Raw genomic sequence first — 27,320 nt, 5'->3', positions numbered from 1 at the left:
AAGTGTCGAAACACATGCAGTTATTATTGCACTTCATGGAGAAGGCTATTTGCGTAGACAAATTGTCTCTAAAACTAATTTGTCCCAAACCACTGTTGCCAGAACTTTGCAAAAGAAGAAAGAAATCGACTAAAATAAGAGCCGCCAACGATCAGGAAGACGTAGAATAACGTCCTAACATGAGGATAAGTCTATCTGCATTCAAAGTTAGCGGTAGCGGACTCGAACAGCACCAGAAATCCGTGAGAAATTGAATGCTACTAGGCAGAAAACTGTGTCAATAACTAGTGTACAACGTGGACTTCGTGACTATGGCTTAAAATAGTGTGCAGCTGCTGGAAATTCTTTTTTTGAAAAAATAAACATAGCTAAACCATTGAAATTGACTTAAAAAACAAGTTAACTGATGCTTAAAACAGTGGTCAAATGTTTTGTTTACTGACGAGTCAAAATTTGAGTTGTTTGGAAGCAAATGAAGACAGTATGTTCGTCGTTTAGTTGGTGAACGCATGGCAAATCAATGTTTGCTGCAAACTGTGAAGCATGGTGGAGGTTCAGTCATGGTTTTGGGATGTTTGCCGGTGACAAAGTTAGAGATCTTGAAAGAATAGAGGGAATTATGGATAAAAAATATTGTCACAGAATATTGTAGCGTTACGCTTTACCATGTGTACCGAGAATCATTGGTCAAGGATTTGTTTTTCAGCAAGATAACGATCCAAATCATTCATCGAAATTGTGTAGAAACTACATTGTCTCAAAAGAAAAGAAAAAAGTACTGAAATACATGGATTAGCCCCCTCAATCCCCGATATTAGTCCTATTGAGCTATTGTGGAATGAACTCGATCGAAATGTTAGAAAAAATGCTATGTAGCAATCAAAATAAGCTCTAGGAATCTTTACTTAGTTGCTGGAATCAGATCTTAACTAAAACATTGCTAATAGAAAAAATTTCAAAAATATGCTCTGCTGTGATTAAGGCTAAAGGAAGATATTTCGAAGAATTAATGATTGGACAAAATTCATAAGTTATACATAATATTACAGTTGTTACCGCATAAGTACCTATATTTGCCAAAATGAAGTTAATTTGTTGTGATTTTCAGTTTATGTATATATATANTACTTATTGTTTTTCTTAACTTTCTTAGTGTTTTCTTGTATTTATTTATTTATTATATATGTATATATATATATATATATATATAAGAATGACCACAAGAGGTTCTAATAAAAGTGCCACATTATTGGTTGATCAATAAAACTGAACTGACGTGAATATTCCTTAGGGACTTCTAAAGTTTCGAAATCGCAAATTAGGTCATGGAATTTATTCGTAGGTCTATTATTTCAAAATTTTTAAGACAGTTAAATGAAAAGTTAAATAAAAAGTTAAATGAAAATGTGCAAAATATTATAGAAGTGGTACTTAATTATGCATCTAAATATATTTGTTGTATGTTATTTTTATGTTACAATGATCAATAATAATTATTTTACTTACATGCATTTTTTTAAAATTTTTAATGCAGCGAGAGTAAAGATGATTAAGGATGCTTTACTTTTCAAGCATTAGATATTCCATTTTAAAATGCGTTAAGGGAAACTTTTGAATTCAATACAAAACGATTGACTGTTTTATATTTAAAAACGAATGTTTTATAGATATGTCATATAGATTGTCATTATGCAGTTAGTTACACTTTTTATTGTATGTTATATCAATATGCTTGCATATTATACTTGCTATGTATTAAATTTAATATACTAAGAAATTATATTTGTTACATATTATATTAATGTAACATGTTTAACAATTCTATTGACACATTTTGAAAATGATTCTAATTTAGAAATCGATAGTAATAACATCAGTTTTCAAATGTTAAATTTTTAAAAGAATATTTTAAGATTCTAATTTTAAAAACAGCTTGAATTCAATATTTTATGATATACTCAAGGAATTTGAATGTTAAAGAGAATTATAAGTAATTTTTATTTTTTGCAACGGTTTGAGGATACACATTTAATTAGTGTTCTTCAATTTCTTAAAAACAATATGAAATCATTTCATACAAAATATGAAACATGTAAATGATATCTTTAACAATAGTTGTGTAAAAGTAATGCTATACGAAAACGATAGAAATAAATTCTATTGATATTAATCAATAAATATAGTAACATACTACCACACAAAGTAACTGACATTGTCAGATCTAAATCTCTTATTAAGATCTTGTCTCTCTTATTAAGACTTGTATGATGTATATGAAGGCTTACTCGAAATAGTAAGCAAAAATAGTTAAGAAAGATAATATTGCATAGTTAACAATGCTGGTAATACCATGATATGCAGAAATAAGAACTGAAAGAAATACAAGCTGCTTCCTAATTAGGCCAATAACAAGGAGCATTTTATGCATTTTTTCTCTGACTTTACTTGAATAAAAGTTTAATTTATTACAGAATTATTTACTGTATGCGCCTAGTTTAATAGTCTAAAATTGTCGATATTTATACTAAAATTGTCGACATTTAGTTTTTTGAATAGGTAAAGGACAATAAATAATCATAAATTATCTGATTAGAATTATACCTTCATATCTTCAGTTATGGTAATGAAATACGCTCCAGTGATAAAAACTTGTGAAGCATTCAAAAATGCTTTTAAAACTTTAAGGAAACCTGAAATCATATTTAATTATTTAATATTTGATTATCTCTTAAATGTATAACGAGGAAGAACTGTTTAAAACCTCAAGTTTTCTCTATGAAGCAGCCTTTGCATACTGCTTTTTATTTTTTTAATTTTATTTTTGTCAAAACTATTTTATCGCTTCCGAAAGCAACTTTATTCTCTGACAGTTTATTTATTTATCTGTGATAATTTTTATTGTTAGCGTACTGTCTGAGTAAAATTTCATTTCAGCAGGGGTTACGAATTGCGATTTTTTCTATAAAAAGTAATTATATATGAAAACAATAATTTATATAAAAATTATGTTTAAAATATTATATTATTGTACGCAGTAGATTTGCCAAACTCTGGGAAAGATTTTTCAAGATGATGTATTTTTCCCATTAACTGTACCTATTTATCAGTTGATTTAAAATTTCATTTATTAAAAATCAACAATTTCTTCAAAGATATAAATTATATATTTATACTACTAGCAATGGTCATGAGATGCTATAGTGAGAACACAAAAAATAAAACTGTATTGAAATCTCGTTTTTAAAACTGACTGAAATTAAATTAAACGAGCCAGTGATAGTTAAGATAGGAAATGCTATTTAGTCAACATTGCTAGCAATTTCATGATTAGCAAAGGGAATAATTAAAAAAAATAATATCTTTACTGAGGAGAATTTTTTACATAACTCTTTTACTTTATTTCAATAAAATTTTATCTTATTATTAAATTGTTTATTCGTTGAATTGTCATGTCATTGTTCAATGCATTGTCATATCAGTCAATAAATGTGCTTGGAAACTTAAATGGCAAAAGATAAGGTAGAAACTATTTTTTTTTAAATAATCTTTATCAACAAAGAACACTTTGAAATATCTATGGAGAAAAATATTGACAAGTTGGAGAAAAATCTTGACAAAAACGTTTAATAATATCGAAACGTTTTTGCTTGTTTAAAAGTCCAGACTTCTCAGCAGCATAATCTATAAAGTTTAATATTAAAGCTTTGCTTCGAATTTAAGATCCTCAAACTGCGTTTTTTATTATTTTACTTGACATAAAAGCTTCGAAGAACACCCTTAATAAGTTCACCATGAACTTTATTTATTTTTTCTTTCAATGAAAAAGATTGGATATTTTGTTTGAAATGCATATCATTGCATCCTGTTATTTAAATTACTTCTCATGAGTAGAAAATAGGTCATGATCTATTTTTGGCATCTACCAAACCCCAACAATTTAAAAATAAATCTAAGATTTAACCTCGATAGATTTGAAAATAAATTTCAGGAGTTTTATGAAATTGGATCTTAATAGATTGGAGACAAGCACAATCTTTTAACTATTGGAAACTAGATATCACCAGTCACAATAATTGAGCAAGAAATGCGCCAAATAATGAAAGTTGGTGAAATTCTTATTTAAAAGTTAAAGGTTATGTTGATTAAAAATAATATTTGAATATTTGATGCATTATTAATAATTTTGTTACGATTACTGATCCTCACGAAATTTAAACCTGTTTTTTTTCTTTTAAGTATTTTTTCTTAAGCTGTTTTCGTACTTTTTAAAAATAATCTTTTGATTAACATAAGTTAATCGAAAATGCATTTTTTCTTCGTCGATGACAGTCTTTTTTTGGGATCTGTAAAGGTCAATGTGAATATTATATTTGGAGACTTTTTTCTATACACATTAATAAAATATCAGGTGCTTTTAAGAGTTCGTGATAGCTCAGAAGTGTATCAGGAACAAAACGGGGAAAATAAATAATACGATGACTCTAGAGAGATTGCAGAGATATGCAATCAACAAATAATATTACTTTGAGCAAAGTGAATTTTTGGCTGGTATTTCTTAATTTTTTTTCTTTTTGTTTGTTACGTAATGCATTTTGAATTTTGGACAATTTGTACAAATGAAATATTATATTCGGAAAATTTTCTTCTCGCATTAATAAAATAACATAAACTGAAAATACATAAGCTGAAAATAAATGAAATAAGCCGAATTATAGTTTTCGTTCAAATGAAAACTATAAGTTGATATGAAGGAACCGCTATAAGCATTGAATTTATATAGTATGGAAACATATTTCTTTATTAACAATCTAGTTATTTTATTTAGGTTTGAAAAGCACTTTGGAAAGTACTAATACAATATTTAATTAATGTTTGTCCTCTTTATAGTTATTAATTATGATTTAAAAAATTATGTATTTTTTTCTTAAAAAATTAGTTATTTCCTTTTCATTGAAATTTTATTTTAAACGATATCGTAAAGGCAACCAAAATATCAAGTAAATAAAGGATTATTGATTGGGTCTAAATATAAGCGCTTTTAAAAATGTTAAAATAAACTGTTTAAAAGAAGTTCTAACTCTCGGAACCCGTTTAACTCTTTCACGGAACCCTAGGGTACCATTTGGAACGTCTGAAATAACCTGTTCTTACGGTTTTTTTTGAAGAAGAACAGCATGACTTTAATTAAAGAGACAGATTCATAAATTTGTAAAACGTTAAGAGGAATTTATAGTTAATGATAAAAACAAAAATTATTGAGAAAAGAATTTTTTTTGTTTGAAAATATTTCAATCTTAATTTTGCTTTAAATCATGCATGAACTTTTGCTTTTACCTGATAAATTTGAATAAAATATTTTAATTTTCAAATTGAGCAAATATTTTATTTTTTCTGTATACCTTTAGTGTTAGAATTTTTTTTGTTAGGCAGTAGGATATTTATAGACTTAAACAGAAAAGTTGGAATGATACATTGACGTGGTTCTTCAAGCAATTCATTTATGCTTAAGCAATAAAAATAAGTGCCATCAAAATTGATCAAATTTGCATTTTTTAATAGTTTATTCAATCTAATTTGCAAAAGTAAAGTGATAAGTTCAAACATATTTCATTACTTAAAGGAAATGCTTTGAATAATAGAAAGATGCAGATGATATATCAAGTTCGGGAAGCACTATTCTCCGTAGAGATTCCTGATCTACATACAAAGTTAATGGAAATAGAGCGCTGTGTTTTCTGATAGGCAAATTAAACAGTCCTAACTAAAATCACCCAGCAAATAAATTCTTAATAAATAGCAGCTATTTTATCAATAAAGTGAACTATTAAAGGTTGCCAGAGAATTGAAATAAAACTAAATTTAATCATTGACATCAAGAAGTGTGAGAAATGTATTATACGAAAAGAATTAAACAAAAACTGTTGCGTTATAGAAAAAGATTTAAATAAAAACTGTTGTATAAGTAAGTTTTATGTTTTGATTAAGTACAGTGAAACCTCTCGGGAGCGACCACTCTCCGTTTTAAAGTAAAATATTCGTTGATGGAGGTTACCTTCATGGACTTTAAAATAGTTATCGAAGGCACATGATTTTTCGCAAAGATTTTAATTTTAGTCAGTGTCATTTTCTTGGTGCGGAAATGACACTTTTGCTGGCGTCATGAAAAGACGGATCAACCAATAAAATTTAGCGTCTATAAAAATGATCTCAACTGATAAAATTATGTGTAAAAACAAATTTACCAATTATGAATGATAAAGCTATTTTAAATAAATAAACAACTATGTTGTCCGTTTAAGTTTGCATTTCATTTTATATAATAAAAATTAGTTAGCTTTAAGAGATGATAATAGGTTTGTATGTTTAGGATGAGTGTTTTTTTCAAAAAAAACTTTTTTTTCTTATTTAACTTTTAAATTCTAACAGTAAATCATTGATAACATCGTATTTAGTGCACTCTGACTGTAACATGAGGTTGTACTGTCAAAAAGAGCTCTCTAAATAAGAACTTACACACACAATATTTTGAATACATTTTAATTTACTTATTTGTTTTGTTATTTTTTCGTGCTTCCTCCTTTGACCTTTTCTGCCTTTGGTGCAGATGTTTGCCTGGTTGCTGGGAGAGGTTTTAATGGTCTCTCCTTAAGGTTTTCTCCAACACAAAGTCTATGGAAACAATTCCGTGCCTCTCAAAAGTGGTCTTAAATAGAGGTGGTCTTTCATGGAGGTTTCACTGTATAATAGTTTTTTCTATTAAGGTATGCAAATTAAACTAATACACTCATGCTCATAAAAGAAGAATTATTCAGAAGCACACGCAAATTGAACTTTGAAGCAAAAGTTTCAGCTGTATAATTATCACACACATCTTGAAGAGTTGTAGGCAAATTACAGGAAGCCACCAGATGACGCCGATAAAACGCCAACGGGAGGGGGAGAGGCTTATGTAAGGAGTGGTGTCAAAGAAGTGAAATTGTGAGCAAGCGTTTTGTAAAACGCTCAGTGCATAACCGAATAGTTATGACTGGTTAAATAGTGGTTGTGTTATCGGCCTCCTATAATGTGAGAATACTCAGATGGAAGTATCCGAGGATCTTGGGATAGCCAAAGTGTCATTTCTAGGTTTTGGCAGCTGCTGGAAATGTCATGGATGATGGATGGATGTTTGGATGATGGAAATGTCTGTAGATGTTACAGACTGTCTTCTAAAATATTGGTCTATATGCTCTCAGGCCTGTTAGATGCGTTCCAATCACAGCAACTTACTGTCGCCGCCAATTAGCCTGGGTTAGAGAACATGAAATGTAGACATCAATGGGCTCGTAAGACGTTTTCCAACTAATCCAGGTTTAGCTTGCAGTTTGATTCACGTCAGAGTTTCATATGGAGACCAGGTACCCATTACCTCCATCATTGAACGATACCATTACATTGGTTCAGAATTCCTCGTTTAGGGTGGAATAATACTGGGATCCAGAACAGATCTGCTTGTTCAAATTGGAACCATGATAGGTCAAATTTATCGAGACATCATTTTGGAACAACATGTTTCTTTGTTAGGGGTGCCATGGAGGCAGAATTTGTGTTTATGGAGGACAACGTCCGTCCTCACAAAGCAAGCATCGAAAGCGAATGCCTTCAATCTGAGGATATCACTCGCATGGAATATTCAGCATTATCATCTGACTTGGATCCAATAGAGCATGTGTGGAATCTATTTAGCCGAGGAGCGCAACCAGTAAACCATTTTTTGCACATGTAATGGTACTTCAGAGAGCATTGCTTGATGAGTGGAGTAATCATACTCAAGCTCAGCTCGATAATTTGATACTCAGCATGCTTAAATGCTGTGTGGACTGTATTTAATCGCATGGCGGCATACAATATATTAACCATCATACCAGCCATGTAACATGAATTTTTTGCAAAGGAGATATTTTTTATTATTGCTCCAAGGAGCAAAAAACGTTGTTTTTATGACGTAGTATGACGTAAACGTAGTACGTAATACTTACGCAATCTTTTCTGTTCTATACTTTTTGTTTATTAAATGGACTTTATCAATAAGTTACATTTGTTTTATTTCCGAACCTTTGTTTGCTAGAGCTGGCATTATTCGTAATTTATGGATATAAGTGCAATTCTGAATAATAATCTTATAAATGTTTTATTCTGGGTGACATAAAATATAACTGGGATTTTTCTCTCGAAAATATTTCAAGTATATCAGAATCATAATATTTGGAATGTTTTCTCAGAAATACCGCAATTATAACAGAATCGTATTAAAAATGTTTAAATGAAGACTTCAGAAACGGGGAGACGTTTCTGTGAGTACTTGAAGCATTTTTCTAGCTAACGTTTGTAACGTTTGCACCTTATCCAATTTTCACGATAATGTGTGTTCTCGCCGAGTGTTTTGTTTCATCAAATTTTAACCGGAATGATAAGCTAGAATAATTTAAATTATTTTTCAGGACTACTTTCCTTTAACAGATAATTCTTTAGTTGTTATCAGTGGTTATTTAATAATATTTTAGTAAAAAGGGAGGAAGTAGGCATTACGTAATACACATAAACGTTTTATAATATTTAAAGCGTTATTTTATCACAGATATTATCTAACCCTTAATTTTTGTGAATTTAAAATTATTTTTTTTATCTAGATATAAGTAAAATTAAGTTAGAGCAAAGTAATAAAATTAAGCAGAAATGTAATCATAACAGCGCAAAAATTATATTTGAACATCCCTATCTAACATTAAACAAATGAACATTTCTTAATTCGTATTTGCTACACGCCATTAAATTTATTTTTACTAAGAAGGTGCCTTCGGTTTAAATGTTAAATTTAAAAAATGAAATTCACAACTAATTTAGTCCCAGATAAAATAAATCACTTGATTTTTCTGAAGAGCAGATCTTTGATGCTAATTTAACTTGTTTCTTTAAGAAAATAGTAATTTAACTGTTAAATGTAAGTTTAGGGTGTACGAATATAAGATGCAAGTTTGGAAACTACTGATACGTAGTAAATAAAAGTTAAATTCCTTTGTTAATAAGAAAACCGTTATTTATTAATCTTTTTCTTTTCCAACAAGCAACTGTATGTATATGGGTGATTCTCACGAAATATGACAATTCACTGTCCCTTGCTCCAAGATCTAATACTATAATACTAAAAGAACGTTTTTAAAAAAAAAATTAATAAATTGCATTGCTGTTAGCATTTCAAAATGACTTTGCACTAGCATCGACTGTTTTGTATAGTTAAAAAATTTAATTGAACTTCAAAATGTCATTTTCCTGGCATATCCCAAACTATGTTTCCAATAATAGGTACCGTCATGTGGGGCTACTTTGTGCAGGATTTCGCAGTTTTTGAACTTTGACATGAGAAAAAACTATGTTAATTCAAATTTTAGCAAAATTTATCGATATTATATTCCTAACTGGACTCAGACGAGTGAATTTGATCAATATTGGCATTATTTGTATGTAATATTTAAAAATAATAAGTCAAAACATACCTTGCACAAAGTAGTCCCCAGGAGGGTCTACTTTGTGCAGCTATAGGAATTCAGTTTAATAATCATGTTTTTAGTAAAATATAAATATAAAATTGTTAAAAAAGTTAATTGTTGACATTTTTAATAACAAAAACATCAAGATATGTAAAGATATTAGTTTGACAATAATTTTCAGCGTCAAAAAACCATTTTTTATAAAGAATTGTTTCTTAAAAGGAATGTTTATTTCAAAATATTCGAGTTTAAACAAAAGGAAACCATATACATTTTTTAATATTGAAATAGATGAAATTTCAAAAATAATATTTATTACATATTCGTTAACATTTATAATATTGATAAATTTGAACATAACATGCTTGAATGAACATGACAGAATTTGCTCTTCAGTTTCTGTCAAAATCATCTGATGTCTTATAAAATATATTTTTATGTATTAAATCATTTGATTAATTCATTGAAAAATCTTTGTAGAAGAAAAATAATAGTTTACCAGCACGTTTCACGTGTTTCTTGTGAATTTTATTAGAGATAGTATTTCTGTGGATTTTGTACATCCGAGAAGCTTCTGCAATCGACATACCACCAGCAACTGTTTGCAAACATTGTTGCAGCTTTTCTAAAGTGTAATCACGGTAGTTTCTCGTTCCAGGTATTTTTTTTAAAACGTCTGACCATTTTTCTGTCGAAAAAGAAAAAACGAATGAAACTTTGCACAAAGTAGCCCCCACAGTGCATTTTTTTTCATTTTCCGTTTATTTGTTACTAATTTTCAAAATTTTTTAACGCTAACATGATATAATTGTATATTGATATATAAATAAAAAATTTTGCACTTACGACAATTGTTTTATCAACGTCTTTGCATTTCACAGCTAAAGTTTCCACGCACAGTTTTCGACGTCCGACGCTCTCGTAAAGTTGTTGACATTGGATAAACAAAACACACTCTAAGATTGTTTTAAAATTCGAAAAAACGTTTGTAGTAATAGAGAAGACTTATATCTTCAAATGCCACACATTTTTAACGTGAAAAAAACATGGTACTGAAAAGCAGCACTTGAAAAGGGCCAATTTCGAATTTGCACAAAGTAGCCCCACATGACGGTAGCTTCAAAACTTCCCATACATTTTTCAATATCTAATTTTCTTTTTCTCAATCGGTGCAAGCAATTCTAGAATATACGCAGAGGATATTATTTACAAAAACTTCGTATAAAAATTTTTTTTCTGTCAAAAATTTGTTTGTCTCAAGAAAATCTGTCATTTTCCTGGCTACTTTTATTTAGTGGTTTATAACCAAAATAGATAGAGCCAGCTATCAATATCTTATGTTAATAGATTGATTAGATACCCTCCTATATGAACATGTCTTGTTGCATGAATGAAGAACCAATTTTCTGGTTCGAAATCTATTTCAAAACTTTTTTCAAGATGAGTAGGTTTCTGTGTTGTCATCTTCCTGGCTTCTTGAAATCCTTAATAACATAAACTACATAGATTTATCTGAGTTATTTTAAGAAATCCTGTTGTTTTTTGCAGAATGTAAACGTCTTAGGCCAAAATATTAAATTAAAGTAAAGCTATATGCCATAAAATGGCGATTTTGTCATTATCCTGGCTGTTATTTTCTTGGCTTATGAATTCCAGGACATTGAAATGCTACCAAAATTTTTTTTAACTGCTAATACTATAAGAAGGAAAAGCAAATATTAGCCTAATACCAAGTTTATGTATGATTGTAATATGGTTGGATGTAATCAAAGTTATTTATTTATTTAATGGTTGAGTATACACAATTTTATTTTGTACATATCAGTAACAAAAAAAAATTGATTCCTTCTACAGTGGATAAAAATAATTAATTTAAGCAATTTATGGTCCATCTAACATAGAGGCTTAAGTTGAGTTACTTACTATTAACTTAAAATGACTGTTTTTTAAACTTCTGAGCTAATATGTCATTTTCCTGGCATTCAAGATTTGGTGAATTTCTATTTTATTTTTTTTCAAGAGTAAATGTCGATAAACTACTCTGCCGTCTGCAAGATAACTAAAGAAGCATGCAAAAAAAAAACTGTAACTAATGTAACTAAAGAAATAACTAAATAAGTAATAAAATAAATGTAACTAAAGAAGCATGCAAAAAAAATTTAGATTATTTTGAAGACTTTAAATTTGAAGAAAGTTTTTGGTCCGAATTGCCATGTTTAAGAAGAATCACCCATATAATAACCAATATTTACTCAATCTTTAATGTTTAAATTTATTAATTGTGGATAATTTATAACATGGAAAAAAAGACGCGTTGAATGTTTTTAACTAAAAATGGTTATTATACAAATAAAATATGTTTGAGGATTAGTTTTTTAATACGACGAGGTTCTATTTTTTAAAGAACTCTTAAAGAATGTTACAAAATGTTGTTATAATGATTTCATTAAAAACTGTCTTAAAATGTAGTATAAGGGGACATTTATCGTCACACAAAATTAGATTTATGAGGAAGTCTAAAACTAGCTTTCTAGAATATCTCAAAGTGCTCAATTAAATGCAACTACTACATGGGATATCTCCATTGATAATTAATAACTGTTGAATACGGATGGAGAAAATCCATTAAATAATTAGGATTTAATTCTTACAAAGGAACTTTTAGTATGAAACTAATTCAAAACAACATTTAATTGTTGGGCTCGTGATCTACTAATTGATCAGGCAATTCCTGAGATTTGTTACATTTAATCAAAGAAAAAGGAGATATGAAAGCAGTTGGAGGAAAAGGTTGAGCATGGCATGCCTTCAAGAGAAAGACAATAATGAAAACAGGTAAGATTTCTCCATCTTTTTTGGTATTTTTATATAAACTGATAATAAAGGTTATAATTAAAGTTTTACTTTGAAATGGTTATCAAAGGAAAACTACTGAACCAAATGTTATCGAACTTGATAATAGTTAAAAGGAAGCCTTCGGGATTTATTTCCCTCAAAAATGTTTAAAAATCTCATCACCAGAGGGGAAAAGTGTGCTGCATGCAATATTGTTAAAAGAAATAAATGTCGGAATCTAACCTCCCCCGGTCACAAGACTTCAACCCCTGTGAGTTTTGGCTATGGACTTTTCTCAAAAGCACTGTTTACGGCGATATGATAATGCTGTAAACAATTTGGCGAAACAGAAAGATTCGACACACTGACATGTCCGTAGCATTTTCCCTGATTTGCTAAGTGCAATTGTTGAGAAATATGATTTAACTTGTTTTTGGAAAATGGTGGACGCCACGTTGAACATGCTTCGTAACACGCTTCAGAAACAATTAAACACATTTTAAAATGATGTCTTCATGTATTATTTCGAATAACAATTCAGTGCCATTCCTTCACTGGTTTTTAGTGTCTGAACTTCTTTTTTGGTGGAAAATAAATCCTCATTAACTCCTTCAAACTATTACTAAGTTCGGTAACATTTGGTCCAGCAGTTTTCCTTTTGTGACCATTTCAAAGTGGAACTTTAATTATAACCCTCCGGTATTTAATATTAATAATTCCTCTTTTTTATATTAATTGAGCTAAAATTTAACTTCAGTTGACTTGATTCAATTATTAGAATTTTAGTTTTATTATATTTTAAAAATAGTCAATTTAAACCTTAGTTCCTATCAATGTTGAGATTTAAATATCAAAACTGCTATATTTTAAAAAATAGCCTAAACTTTATTTGTTGTATATGATCTCATTTCTTGTTGTTGCTCACTTGAATGAAACTAGAAGCAGTTATTTAATAGGATAAAAATACGACGTTAGATTTTTGAAAGTTTATGTATCGTCTTAATGGACTTCAAAATTTAAAAAAAAATATCTAAATACATCTTAAGCAACAAAAAAAATTGTATTTGAAATATTTATTAAGCAATGCAGGCGAATGAACACACAAAAATACACAGATGAGTATTAAACGCATGAATGGTACGAAAACAATTAATTCAATTTTGATAAAGTTAAAATGCTTCATGTAACACTAATAGAGCAAGAAGATAACTGTTTAAAAGTATTCTAAAGATTCTTTGAGACAAAAGAACTCAATTTCTTTTTTATTCTCACTCTAAAGTGAAATCTAATTAGAATATGAAAAATGCGTTTTTAAAGTTAATGATATTTAACAAAATGTTTTACGTAGGTAACTTAGTTTCCTGGGAAAAATGTTTTATCTTTTCATTTTCTCGAATGTTACTGCTAAAAATGAAGCTTTTACTTGGGTGGTAAGCTATTTTCCGTATGGTAAAATTTCAATTAAGTAAAGTTAATGCATGTCTTGAGCTTTTTCATTATTAATGTATAGTTTGAAGGATAAAGTTTTTAAAATATTGAGTTTTAAATGCAAGAATAGCACATAAGTTGACATTTGTTTCACACAACACAAAACTACATTTTAATCATAGTTCATGAAATGAATATGTTTTATAATTTTTGTAATATAATTCATTAATGGTGGAGCAAAAAAAAACCCAAATATTTTTCTAATTAAAAATAAACAGTTCTAAATGGCTGTAGTGCTAGCCTCCAGAACTGCGTATTTAGCCAAAACATATAATATAAAAACATTTATAATTCATAAAAATTATATTCCTTAAACTTGATATTCATTACATTCGATTCAACATAATGCATAGAAAGGGCCTTCATTTTGCTTGCCCCCTTTTAAAATACCTCAGTAAATGTCAACAAATTTACTGAGACTCTTTTAATTTTTTCTGAATTCAATAATTTATAATCAGTAATAATTCTATTGCAAAAATGCAGTTTTTTTTTAAATTTAGGGCGAATTTCTGAGCTCCTGTTCTGACTGCTGTATTTTCTTCTCGATTTTCAACTTTTACTTGAAGAATTTTGTAAGAAACAAGTTTCTCATTTTTATGTTTGCACAAACATCATTCAGTGTTGAAGAAATATAAAATAGTATGCCACAAACATCATTCTTATTCTTTTTTTAAAATTATTGTTTACAGCAATTTGCTCTGGTGAAAATATTATTTTATAGACTATGTATTTTACGCTTTTCTTCTTAAGCTAACACCACAGCTTCCAAAAACTAGTTTTTTATAAGAAAAATGTCTGCCTTTTTACTTCACCTTATTGTTTATTGAACTTTTGATATTGGGACGGCTTTTTTCTAATCTTGGGAAAATTTTAATTAAAGGCAAATCGAAATTTTTCTTTAATCTTATAATAAATAGAGGAAAGGGGACAAATATTGAATGACAGTAAGGACATGGAATCCATCTGGTAAGTATTTTCTACCTTTATAGAAACTTTCGAAGATAAGTACCTTATAGAAACAAAACAAAATCATTCTTTTAGAGTCACCTTCATCTTAGCAGAGTGTGCACTATTCTTACTTGCTATTCCATTACTTTGATACACTTATGTTGACGCATATAGTACACATATGATCTCTAAATAAGTCAGCATGAATACATCATAGAAATAGAGTGACAGGTAATAACAGTGAGGATAACTTTCGATTTTAGTCTATTTAGGTTTTATTACCTGGATACGTGTTTATACTTGTCCACAACATAGATTCTGTAGTGGATAGAAATAGAATGCGTGGCAGAAGGGGATTATTCAATGCACAAGAAGGCACAAGGGGCTTATATTAGACAACTTTCTAAAAATCTGATTTTTGATGTAAATGACTTTTAATTGTTTTTTTCTTTTTCTTAAAATTCAAAAATTTCCATTTATTTCTATTATTATTTCCTCAAAAGTTTTTAATTCAAATATTTTGAAGTAATGATTTATTTTCTCATAATAACATACAATTATAACGCTTTTTTTTTTCATTGTTGTCACTATTATTAAGAAAAGTTAGTATCTGCATTGTAACATCTGTATTTAGATATTTAAGAGGCATACACTAAAATAAAAGGATAAAAAATAGTGTATTTTCATTTTTCAAAAATCAATTTGTAAATAAATTCCTTTGAGCAGTGAGAAAGCGGCCTGTCCCCTTAAAAGTTTTACAATAAAAGTTTCCAAAAGCTAAAAAGTTTAATCGTAAACTTTTTGTCACATGTAAATGGCATTCCGTATTTGTCTTCTTTTGCTATTAATTTCGTTTTTATTGCTGGAATTAAAACATTAAAAGTTTTATATTAATTGCATTTAGTGCTTACTCCTTGATCTGTGAGCTATTGGAGGAATATTTTTTACATTGTTTAACATGAAATTCGATTGCTACTTTGTTTATGTATTTAGATTCGTTTTTTGTTTGGGCTTATAGATCATGGCTGAAACCACAAATTTTGATCATAATAAAGTGTTTTAGGCAAAATTATATATTGTTTTATTGTTTTAGGAGTTCATTGATCAGATAAAATATGATTGTATGTCTCAATGCTGATATTAAAATTAAGAAATTAGCCATTTACACGCATTATTAGGAATGAATTCACATTGTAGGTTGCTAAATGTATTTATAAATTTTATATGACAAAAAGAAGCGCAACTCATTCATTTTTATAACCAATAATTTTAAAAGTAAATAAATTTAGAGAATTTTATGCATGCTTTTCAAAGCCAATGATTAAAACTACAAATCAGTGATATAATTACAAATTAAATTTAGGCACTTACTTCTAAAGTTTAACATTTCACTTAAATTTATTTACTAGTTTCAAAAAGCAATATATCATTTAGTAAAGCAATATATTATTCATTAAAGCAATTTATATCTATTTCGAGAAAAACAATTTAGTAATGCCAGTTAATTAATTTTTAGTTGACATTATCCAGCTGAATTAATGAATTATAAATTAGTAGCTTAATTTTAATAGCTTTTTAAAGCTATGAAACTATAAATGCTACATTTTAAAAATGCTTCATGAGATAACGTGATTCGAAACGTTAACATCGAACAGAATTTATAATCAGTAGTACTATTTTTTGACATAAATTTGAGATTTAATTTCAAACGGAATAGTTAACAATAATAATAATAATTTACTTATGTGAAATGTTAAAGGGTTGTTAATAGAACAAGATTTAGAAATACTTATCAAAACTACATAAGTCATATACATATTATACAATCCCCATGATTGCCACGTTTAAAGATGATTCATGGTTCTTGATAATGTGTTTTTCTTTTAGTTTGCAAGAGATGTTGCAATGTGCTGTGAGAAAAGAGTTATCAATTTACCATTCAAGAAAAGAGTTATCAATTATTGAGAATGAAGTATTCTTATTTTGTTAGTTGTTTGATGATTTTATACCAATTTCCTGAAACCTTATTGTATGGATATCACATTCACGTTGCAAGAGAAATTTGATTAATGCTTAAATGATCGCAAGTATTTATAAATAATAAATGAGTTTTGAAGAAAGCTTTTGATGTGGTTCATATTATAGGCCGAGATGATATAAAAGATTAATTGCTGTTAGATTGTAATATTCCAGGAAATAAAATTCTTCATGATTTAGTTTCATATATGTAGTTTATTTACAAGATATATAATAAAATAATGCTTAAATATAACTTTCAGTACAAAACACGTTTAACAATTCAATTGATAAAACTGTATTGGCACAAAATTTAAATAAAAGTCATTATTTAACGATTAATTTCTGTAGTTCTGTATGAATTTAAATATTGCACAAAAGTTACATATTTCATGTTTCAGAAATATTGAATGCTACACTTGCAAATCTTTTAAAAGGTTCTTAAAAACGTTTACTTACAATTGTATAATTTCTTATGAAACCTTTAGTTCATTTCTCTGAATTGTATGCTCTTACCAAGCTCAGTCTCATTATTTAAAATCTCTTAAGAATCGTCCCGTTCAGTCTCCTTGATTCTGAGTGCACACCTAAAATAATGTATCAGGATTAATAGAATTATTCCCATCACAACAGGATTAATGAAAAACTAATAACCAATAGCAATAGTTTTTTTCTTAATCTTGTTGGAAAGCTCTGTTTTTCTCTTTTTACTTATTCAGCTGACTTATTCAAATAGTAATTAACTACGCTTAAATTTGTAAAATCTCTTTTTCATATGGATTTATATTAATGACTATCAAATTTACCATGCGTAACTTGTTGATTTGTAAATAAAATAAATTATCCCCCAAAAATTGTACTTAATTATTCAAATTCTGCCGTTAGCTTTTCTAATCTCCGTCCATAATTTTCAAAGCAAATATTAAGCCTTTGAAAATTAGTATCTTCTTCTAATTTTATTTTTATCATTTGAGAATGTATAAATTCTTCACAGACTTAAGAGAAAGGATTAATTAATTCTTATTTGCTTATAATTAGTGAGAATCTTGTTTCAAGAATAATAAGGATTAATGTTTTACCAAGGAATAAACAAACTATTTGTATTAAAATTTTTTTTCTTCTTAAAATAATATTTTTCATCTATTATTTTATCCTTTTATACTGCATTTTTAATAGAAATGAAAAACACTAAAGGATTTAAGGAAATGAAAGAGCATGTTGAGCAACACCAATGGCGATGCTAAAAAAATGAATTGGGATACGTTTAAGAAATTTTTAAAAATTTTAAATTTTGCTTACACTGTGGAAAGTAACTAAATTCTACAGAAAAAACCACATATTTTACAGAAAAAAAGCTGTTTAAAAATAAATACAGATTTTTGTTGTTGCTTTTAATCGTTAGTCGCGCTTTGCAAAAAATTCCCGTTTTTTTTACTGACTTTTTCCTTATATTTGGAGGTTTAAAGTTGTTTTTTACAAAGCAGTTTTCTCTATTTTCCATTCTAATTAAAAAGGGATTAAAATTGTCAATTCAAATTCTAATTTTTGACATGCAGTTTTGCTTACCATAAGATAATCTTATTGTTTTTTTTTAAAATCATTTTATGATTATTTTTATACTTTCTCTAACTTTTCAGAAACTATTTTGTGGTTTTGTATAAATAAATTTGCAATTCGACTTTATTGTTAATTTATACTCTACTTAATTATTATCAGTTTTTAGGTAGAATTTTGCAATAAGTTAAATTATCAGATAATTTCATAAGAGAGAGCCAATACAATTTTAAACGTTTTTCACTTAAATAAGATTTTGATAAGTAAGACTCTTAAGCTACAGGTAGTTTAAGATTTTTTTCATAGCCAAATCCTTGAGTTGCCGTTGCTCAGGGGACAAAACCCTCACCACTCAATGAGGTGACCCGGGTTCGTATACCGGAGACTCTTGAAAAATCAGCGCTCGGCTTCCACCGACCACAATGCTGGCTTAGCCATTTTATGGATTTTTTTTAATTAAAATAGCATGCTTTTTTTAAATAACAGAGTACAGTACTAAATAATAGTTCTTACCTGCTTCAAAAGCAGGCGCATGTTTTTAAATAATCGAGTTTCTCTGTGAAATAAACGGCTTTATACTGGAATACCAGCTGCCTGTTTTTTTCTATAAATTTAATAGATTTTTTTACAGTGCAACAATTTCAAGTAATCTGAAGAAAAAAAACTTCATGAAAATTTTGAAGCATACAAATTTGAATCTAAATAATAAAAAATAACTATTTCTTGGCCTATTTAAGAAGGCGCAAGTTTTTACACTTAAAACATTGCTTGTTTATAACTGAAATATATTTTTCAAAATTTCGTTAACATTATTTTATATTATTTGGTTAAAAACAAATATCGTTCATATAGTTGTAGTTTTATGCAGTTCGAAGATTTCTGAAAAAATATTTACATATGTTTTAAAAGAGATCAAGCAAATTCAAAAAAGTCTTTGAGAAAAAAAAAGAAATTATCTTTTTTAGTCTCTTTTACAATTCTACATTGCTTGAATTTTTTAAAAAATATTTACAATTATCTTAAATGAGATATTTAGAAATTTAAAATAATTATTTTACATTTACTCTTAAAATACCATTAACTAAAGAATTATACTATGCTTTATTTGTAAGCATTTAAAAGTTATTTAAAAATAAGTTGGAAAACTGAATAAAATAGAAGTAAGCTAATATATTTTGTAAATTTTTCTAGAAAATTACTAACATTGATAAAGATTCGAATTAGAAACGTGTCTATCACAAGGATATTCTCATAATTACAGAGCAATTAATTCTTTAAAAGAATCAAGTACTCTAATACTTTAATTAATATCTCATAACTCTCTTCTTGGGTGTAATTTAAAGTCATTAATTCAGTGAACAGTATTTTCATCACTGATTAATTCTTATACAATTCACGTCTTTTCACGATTCAAATTAAATTTCAGTCCTAATTTTTCTATATTCAAATATTAGAATACGACAGTTAGAATTTATGCTATATTATTGCATTAAGAATATCTCTTATACTAATCAGCTATATTTTATGAAAATTAATTGAGAATTAACAACTCGTACAATGTTTTAAAATATTGTTTTTAATCACTAACATGGTTAAAACTTTTGGAGCCTTTTAAACTATAATATCATTTAAAATTTCTGCTATCTTAATATGATGCTAAGTATAAACATATTGTCATATATCTTTAATTTGATTGCACGGCAGTACTATTTAACTTGAAAAGAAACATGATTCAATTTAAATGAATACTTCAATGGTTTTTTAATAATTGATACTGTCCAAAATATTTCTTTTTAATTTCAAACATTCGGTATAAACATCTCTTTTAATTTCGCTATTAAATTTGGCTCATTTTAAATATCGAGACAAGAGTATGTCTCCTAATTGAGTTTTAAACACACGTTTGGTATATTAATAAATAATTTTGAGACTAAGGTGAACATAAAAGGTGAAGTTATCCATTATGCAGATGTCTTCAAATCTATCAGTTTTTTTAAACAAAATAAGTATTATATTAAAAATTATTTCTGATTCCATGTATTTCATTTAGAATTAACAATTTCCGTTTCAAGTGTCATGAGAAATTTTTCACTTTGTTTCCCCAGACACACCAGAATTTGAGATTAGTTTCGAGAAGGAATTTTAATTGAATTTCAATCTAATTAAAGGTATCTGATATGCACACAGTAAATGTGCTTCCGTTGTGAAACATACAAACTTTGATCGTAACTGAGCTGAATCTAATATGGAATCGCTATGCAAAATACAAGATGAGGCAACTTTTTATTCTTCTATTACTGATTTTAAGACAATGAGTTTCATACCGAATTTATCTGAAATGCAGTTTGTTTTTATGTAACTAATAGTTGTTAAACAAATTTTTATTCTTATTTCATGATAAATAGATTATGTTTAATTTTAATTTGATGTTTAAAGAGGCACAGAAGTAACACTAATGGGCTATTGGTGATAATCTGGAATTCTATCTTAGTGATAGTTATTCTTATTTCTAGATAAATAGATTATGTTTCATTTTAATTTGATTGTTAACGACGTACGGAAGTTACACCAATGGATCAATGCCGATAGTATGGAATTCTATCTTAGTGATAGTTATTTTTATTTCAAGATAATAGATTATGTTTCATTTTAAGATAGTGTTGAATTCTATCTTAGTGATAGTTATTCTTATTTCAAGGCAAATAGATTATGTTTTATTGTAATTTGATAGTTAACGATGCACGAAAGTTACACCAATGAACGATTGGCGATATTCTGGAATTCTACTTCAGAAATAATTTGAAAAGTCTACGTGCATTACACTGCCTGATCGTTGAATGCGACATAATATAAATTTAAAGTGCTTACACTGTAAAAAAATAGATGCTCAAATTTCAAAAAGCTTTTTTCGTTTTTGACGATACCATTCCCTGGTATATGCTTCGAGCAAAAAGTTTGCCAAAATGACGAAATTATTATCGTTATTTCTTCGAGGAATCGAATTTCGTCAAAATTAAAGAACCATTTGGCAATTTTATATCCCCCCCCCCGAAAAAACGCCTTATGTATCTAACTTTTTTAATAACCACTTTATCGTAAGCACCACATTAGTGAATTAATGTCGCCCAAACAACATAAAGAGGACAGATAGAACAGAGAAATAAGTTGCTTGCCCGAAGCGGGATTTGAACGCAGGATCTTCTTGTTATGAGGCCAACTTCTTCACCACCATATAGGCGGTTGGCTTGCTTCGGTACTTTATTTTCGATCTTCACTCTAGTTTCATCATTCTAGTTAACAATCTCCAACAATGCACTGTGATTGCACCGTTAAGGGTTGGGTATCGAAAAATGAATACTAAGGGAAGAGTTTACTTAAAATTATACCAAAAACAGGAAGGCACATGATAAATAGGTTTAGTGGCAGTACATTTTAAAGCGTTAATTAACCCGATAGAAAAACTGAAGTAATAAATCATACCTTGGCTTGGTCCAGATAGCTGTACTAAAAAGGAAAACAATCCATATATTGTCCACAAAAGAGTAAAAAATTAAAGAACAAGTTCAGATGAAGTGGAAAGTTCATATTTATTCTATTATAACTTAATTCAGCATCAGGAAGACAAAACACAGTAAGCGTATGGAGATGGTATTGGATAGGAGAGACTGGAAGTTCTTTATTTTCGAGGTCTTCGTTCTGCCAGAACGAGTCCGCAAGCCCAAAAAAAGCACAATCAACGCCGGACAACTTCAGTGAAAAGTGGTAGAATAAGGACGAAAAGGAAACGATGTAGGATAGCCATCTTCTTTTGCAAACATTTATCAGCGAAAACCATGACAACCGATATGACGCCATGTCAATAGGAATTCTGATGAATCTCATCATTTTCCACAAAGGGAAGCTGCAAACACTGTCATTTAGATAGGATCATTTTGCGCGGTGATCCTTTCACCAAAACCATGCTGAGAATCGGAGATGGATTTTTTAAAGAAAAATATATTGTTTCATACTTAAACTGAATATGCAGCCGCTAACATTAGTGATGGCGGTCGTAACGCCATGCTCCAACCTCAAGGGGGGAGGAAGGAGAAAAATGAAAACTCCGTTAAGCGGAGAGCTACATATAAAGATTTTTTTTTTGAATGCCACGAGCATCTCTTGCGCTCCGATATTTATCCTCTTGCTTAAAGTTAAAGTCAAATTACCTATTTTCAAAAAGTTGAGATGTTATCACAATTATTTTACCAGCGTTACGGTTATGGAACATATCTCAGATTTTGTAGGACACGCTGACATCAAAGATACCGGCAAACAGCTGTCTTTCCTAAGAAAAAGGGTAGGGCTGAAGGAATGTGAACGGAGAGTCAGGGGGAGAAAGTCCCCATTGCACTACAGATTAAGGGGCGAGAAGAATTAGATCAGTAAATAAGGATTTCGTATCAGGAATTAACAAAGTTATAACAAAATTAAATTAAACTTGTGACCTGATGTCACAGTGATGAGGTACCGAGTTGAAATATATTATTAAGTTATTCCGATATATTTTAGAGTTTGTGTTTTGTCACAAATCACGTGATTTCTTGACGAAATGATTCGCAAATACCTCCCAATTCTAAAATACAGCATACAAGGATCGTCAAAAGTGAGATTTTTATTTCCAAGACTGTGCAGATTACCAATATCTAAAGCGGGTAATAGGTTTGTTCATTTAGACTTGACTATTGAATTCATCTACTGTTTTTCAGAATTATTAATCATTACTTGTACTTATCTGTTTGTCATTCGATACTAAAAGATCAATTAAGAACTGAATTTATTTTTAACTAAATGAATGTAAAATAGTGTATTTCGAGAATTCTTAAAGAAAATACTTCTTTTCCATAACATTTTATAATAATTTATCTTGAAGTTAATTTAAAAATCTAATTAATATATGAGATACATTTATATCATATTTTATTAAGGCTAGAAACTATCTTAGAAGTAAGATTATGCGTATTTACTTTACTGTTTCTTTTTCTATACTCCGCACGAAATAATGAAGGATCAATAACGGATTTAGTCTATTTTTTATCAATGTCATCATTAGTAACTTCTGTCCATTTGTATGAAAAGAAATTTAGTGAGAAAAAGGCTGATAACGTTCCTTTCCAAACTAAAGCGTAAAAGAAAATATTTAATTTAGACATGAGTTATATAACTTCATCCAATTATGTGGAAAATTGTTTTGCTCTTTAAATTCAAAAAAGAGAATTACTCTTAGTATAAAAATTGCACAAATTGTAAAAATAATTAGTTTTTAAACCGAAACATTAATCCTAAAATTTACAACATTTGTTTATTTCAGAATAAATTCAAATTCAAAAATTTTCCATTAAATTTCTAACAATGATTATATATTGTGAATTGTTAACAATACCATGTTTTTACTTGCTGAGCGATAAAACAACTTAAAACTATGCAAATAAACAAAAAAATTATAACATTTGTTATATAATAACATTATTATAATCATATTAGCATAAAACGTCGAAATAAAATTTTTCGCATTATTTATAAACTTGTAAAGAAATATTTACTTATATTGTTTTTAATTTATTTTAAATTTCAAAAATTCTCCTTTCATAAATTTTTTATCAGAATTTAAACTTATGTGTTGAAAAGTATAACGTAGAGTTTAAATTATTTAGATGTTACATGACAGCAAAATTCATTTTAATTTTCGAGAGGGCTTTTTGAAATTGATAAATAATAATGAACTTTCAAATTGATTTTTTCAAAAATATTTCTCTCAAAGACGTGCACTAATTATGAATTTACGTAGAATTAAAGTTATTGCAAATAAGTAAATTTTCATTCATTTGATAATTTATTTCTGTAGTTGTTTAATTTGAAATAAAACTTCCAATTCGAAAACTTTCTACTTAGTTGCTATCATTGCATTTACCTTATAAATTGCTGAATGAAATACTTTTAATTGATGAAACTACTAATTACAGAAGCTAAATGTTGAAATATCTGATAAAATTATTTCATGTAGCTTTTTTATTGTAAATAAATGCAAGAAATAATCGAAAACTAAACTGTATTGTTTCCTCTAATTCAGTAATAATAAATCACTTTATTTTACGACTAACATACCTTACACACTGTCAGAAATGTCTCAGAAAAAATGGTTAAATAACAATTTATTTAATTGTTATTTTACTATATTCCAAAACAGTGAAATACTCGTAAATAAGATGGTATTTTAACTATTAACTGTGAGAAAATTCTTTTGTTAACTGCTTTCACCTAATACGGTTAAACGACTAAAATTTTATCACACCAACTAGGCCCTCATAATGAAGTCACTTGTAGCTGGGTTCATGCTATAGCCGAGAGAGCTAATCTGTCAATCACATAACCGACAGAACAAGAGTTCGAACCCCAGCTTTGGCACCTCAATATTTCCTCCATTCTCTTCAACGCATGAAAAGTTTCCAGTAGCCTGAATTCCCTAATTTGTGACCTTGGACTATTAGAATACCATACTCTCATTCTCATACGGATAGCAGTTCCATAAAGCTGCTTAGCATAAGGAAGTCTTGTGTTTCTATTTCTTATAATAGGTGAAACAACCAGATAAACAAATTAACCCACATTTCATGGTTTATTTCATAAAATACAACTAATTCCAATTTTCATTACCTAACGAAAGGCCAAGCTTCAATGTCCAGCGAAATTTCATTTTTAAGGTTTTGAAACCATGCCAGTTATAAAGGGTTGAAAAATAGCAAACTTCTGTATTCATGGTTTCATAAGAATACTAGCTGTTAGCGGTTTTTAAAATGGTAAAGGTAAAAAATGCTCTTTGCCGTAAACTTTACCGTTAATCGGATGGACAGGATGCTGCCTGTTATTTTACCCTAATTTTTGAAAGAAAGTTTTATTAGTGAAGATAAAAAAAAACCCAATTACAGTGTCGTAGAATGAGAAAAAAGAAAATCAATACAGTGATAAAAAATTTAGACATAATTTCTTAAAAATACTAAATGCATAGCAAAAATATCAAGGTCTTTAGCAAATTCGTTAAAAATGCTGTAAAGTTGTAAGCTAGCTAGGTCTTATTGCAAATTATTTGCATCAAAAATAATATTTATAAACTTCGAAATTTTAATATTATCTGCTAAAATTAAATATTTAGAATTTTTAAGAGAATTTTTCACTGAGGTCATTTAGAAATAAAATGAAGAGCAATGACGAAAGATTTGAATCCTGAGGTACTATAGAACTACTTCTAAAATAGATATATCTAGACATAATACATAAATAAAATTAAAGAAGAAAACAAAAACTTTTATTTGGATAATCTTTATTTTATGAGATTACTTTTTATTGTGAAATATAAAACCAAGAAAGCTCCGGGAGCTCAATTGCTTTAATGTATTTGATTTTTTGGACATTTTATTTTAGACATTTGTAAACTGTTATTAAAATAAAACTACGATTGTTTCTATAATTAAAATAAAATTATGTGTTGCCTTACCTCAGGTATATTCTCTATGTCAAAATTTTATAAAATAATGGTAATACTTTTGGGAAAATCTAAAAATGCAGCTAGAAAAAACTTCATTTAAAAAGTGATTGAAGTGATTATTAATCTATATCTCGAAGGAGAATTCCATATTTACGTCAAGCAACAGTTAGAAATTTTTAGTAAAACGTCTAACTGGAAAATTAAGTAAGGCGGTTGTCAAACTAAACCACGAAAGAGAATTGAATATTTAACGCATGAGCCAGAAGAGAAATTCTATTCGCTGCTAGTAATATGTTATGGTCAGAATGTATGCGCTATGATCGAAATATATCTCGTACTATAAGAAAAGAGCATAAATGTAAACTTATAGTTTGAATATTTTGTTCTTTTTTTACTACATTTATAAAACAAATATTAATTTCACCTAAATATTGGTTTATATGCATATATATAGTTAAAAATATAGAGAAAACTTTGAAAATAATACAATAAAGATTAATAAAAGAGGAGAAAAATTATAAAAAGCAATATCTTTTTAAAAATATTAAAAAAAAATTATTTAAATTTTTTGAAAAAAGCTGCAACACAAAAGCTGTAAAGCAACAGTATGAAACGCTATAACTTCGTCATCAGATCACGCGATTATATCTACAGTAAGGAGTGCATTCAAATAATGTATTAATATAGCCTAAATAAAATATAAAAACACGATAGTGTGAGGAGTTTTTAAAAATATTTTATTTTAATAATTTTTTTCCTCTTTTATTAATCATTATTATATTACTTTTAATGGTTTCTCTATATCTTTAAATATTTTATGAGTGCTGTATGCTTGCAACTTATGCGCAGTAAATACAACAAAAAAAACTTATTATTTTTCCTAATTTTCTGTTTTTCTCTTCATCCTTTTTGTCTTTATTGTGCTCTCTCTCTCTGTATATATATATATGTATATACACCAAAGAGCCATTACATTATGACCACCCTCCAACTATAGCAATGGATTCGCCCAAGTTTTCATGGTTTCTCGCCCAGGAACAATGTTTTCATGGAGCACATTTGGACCCATAATCCTCATAGAACAATCCCTGACTTCCGTAAGCTACTTGAACATAGTTGCAGACCAGGTTCACCCATTCATGGCAACAGTTTTTCCTGCGGGGGATGGTGCTTACCAACAAGATAATGCACCATGTCATAAGGGTCGAATCGTCGAGGACCATTCCAGTGACTTTCAAGTCATGTCTTGGCCCCCAAATTCACCTGACCTTAATCCAATAGAGCATTTGTGGTCCTACTTGGAAAATCAAATTCGTGCTGCCACGCTACCCCCTCGCAATGTGAGGGAATTGCAGGACCAGTTGGTGAGCGCTTGGTACCAGATACCTCAGACTACCTATCAGCACCTTGTGGAATCAATGCCACGGCGGGTG

At 28.6% G+C, this 27,320-nt stretch overlaps 1 protein-coding gene across 5 annotated transcripts in view; it reads right to left on the bottom strand.

Annotated features, from left to right (window-relative positions):
- The window catches only part of LOC107455242 (neuropeptide CCHamide-1 receptor-like), a 323,522-nt gene that overhangs the window by 20,440 nt on the left and 275,762 nt on the right, over positions 1-27,320 (bottom strand). For 4 of the 5 annotated variants that reach the window (XM_071187546.1, XM_071187544.1, XM_071187545.1 and 1 more), the window contains one exon: positions 17,274-17,401. The gene's annotated coding sequence lies outside the window, so the exon portion shown is untranslated. Of the gene's footprint in view, positions 1-17,273; positions 17,402-21,848; positions 22,677-27,320 lie in introns of those variants that run through there. The other variant, XM_016072744.3, reaches the window with a different exon arrangement.

Source organism: Parasteatoda tepidariorum, chromosome X1, assembly GCF_043381705.1.
Source record: "Parasteatoda tepidariorum isolate YZ-2023 chromosome X1, CAS_Ptep_4.0, whole genome shotgun sequence".
Classification (NCBI taxonomy): domain Eukaryota; kingdom Metazoa; phylum Arthropoda; class Arachnida; order Araneae; family Theridiidae; genus Parasteatoda; species Parasteatoda tepidariorum.
Note: the sequence above shows the minus strand (reverse complement) of the source record. Positions and strands in the feature narration are given on the sequence as shown.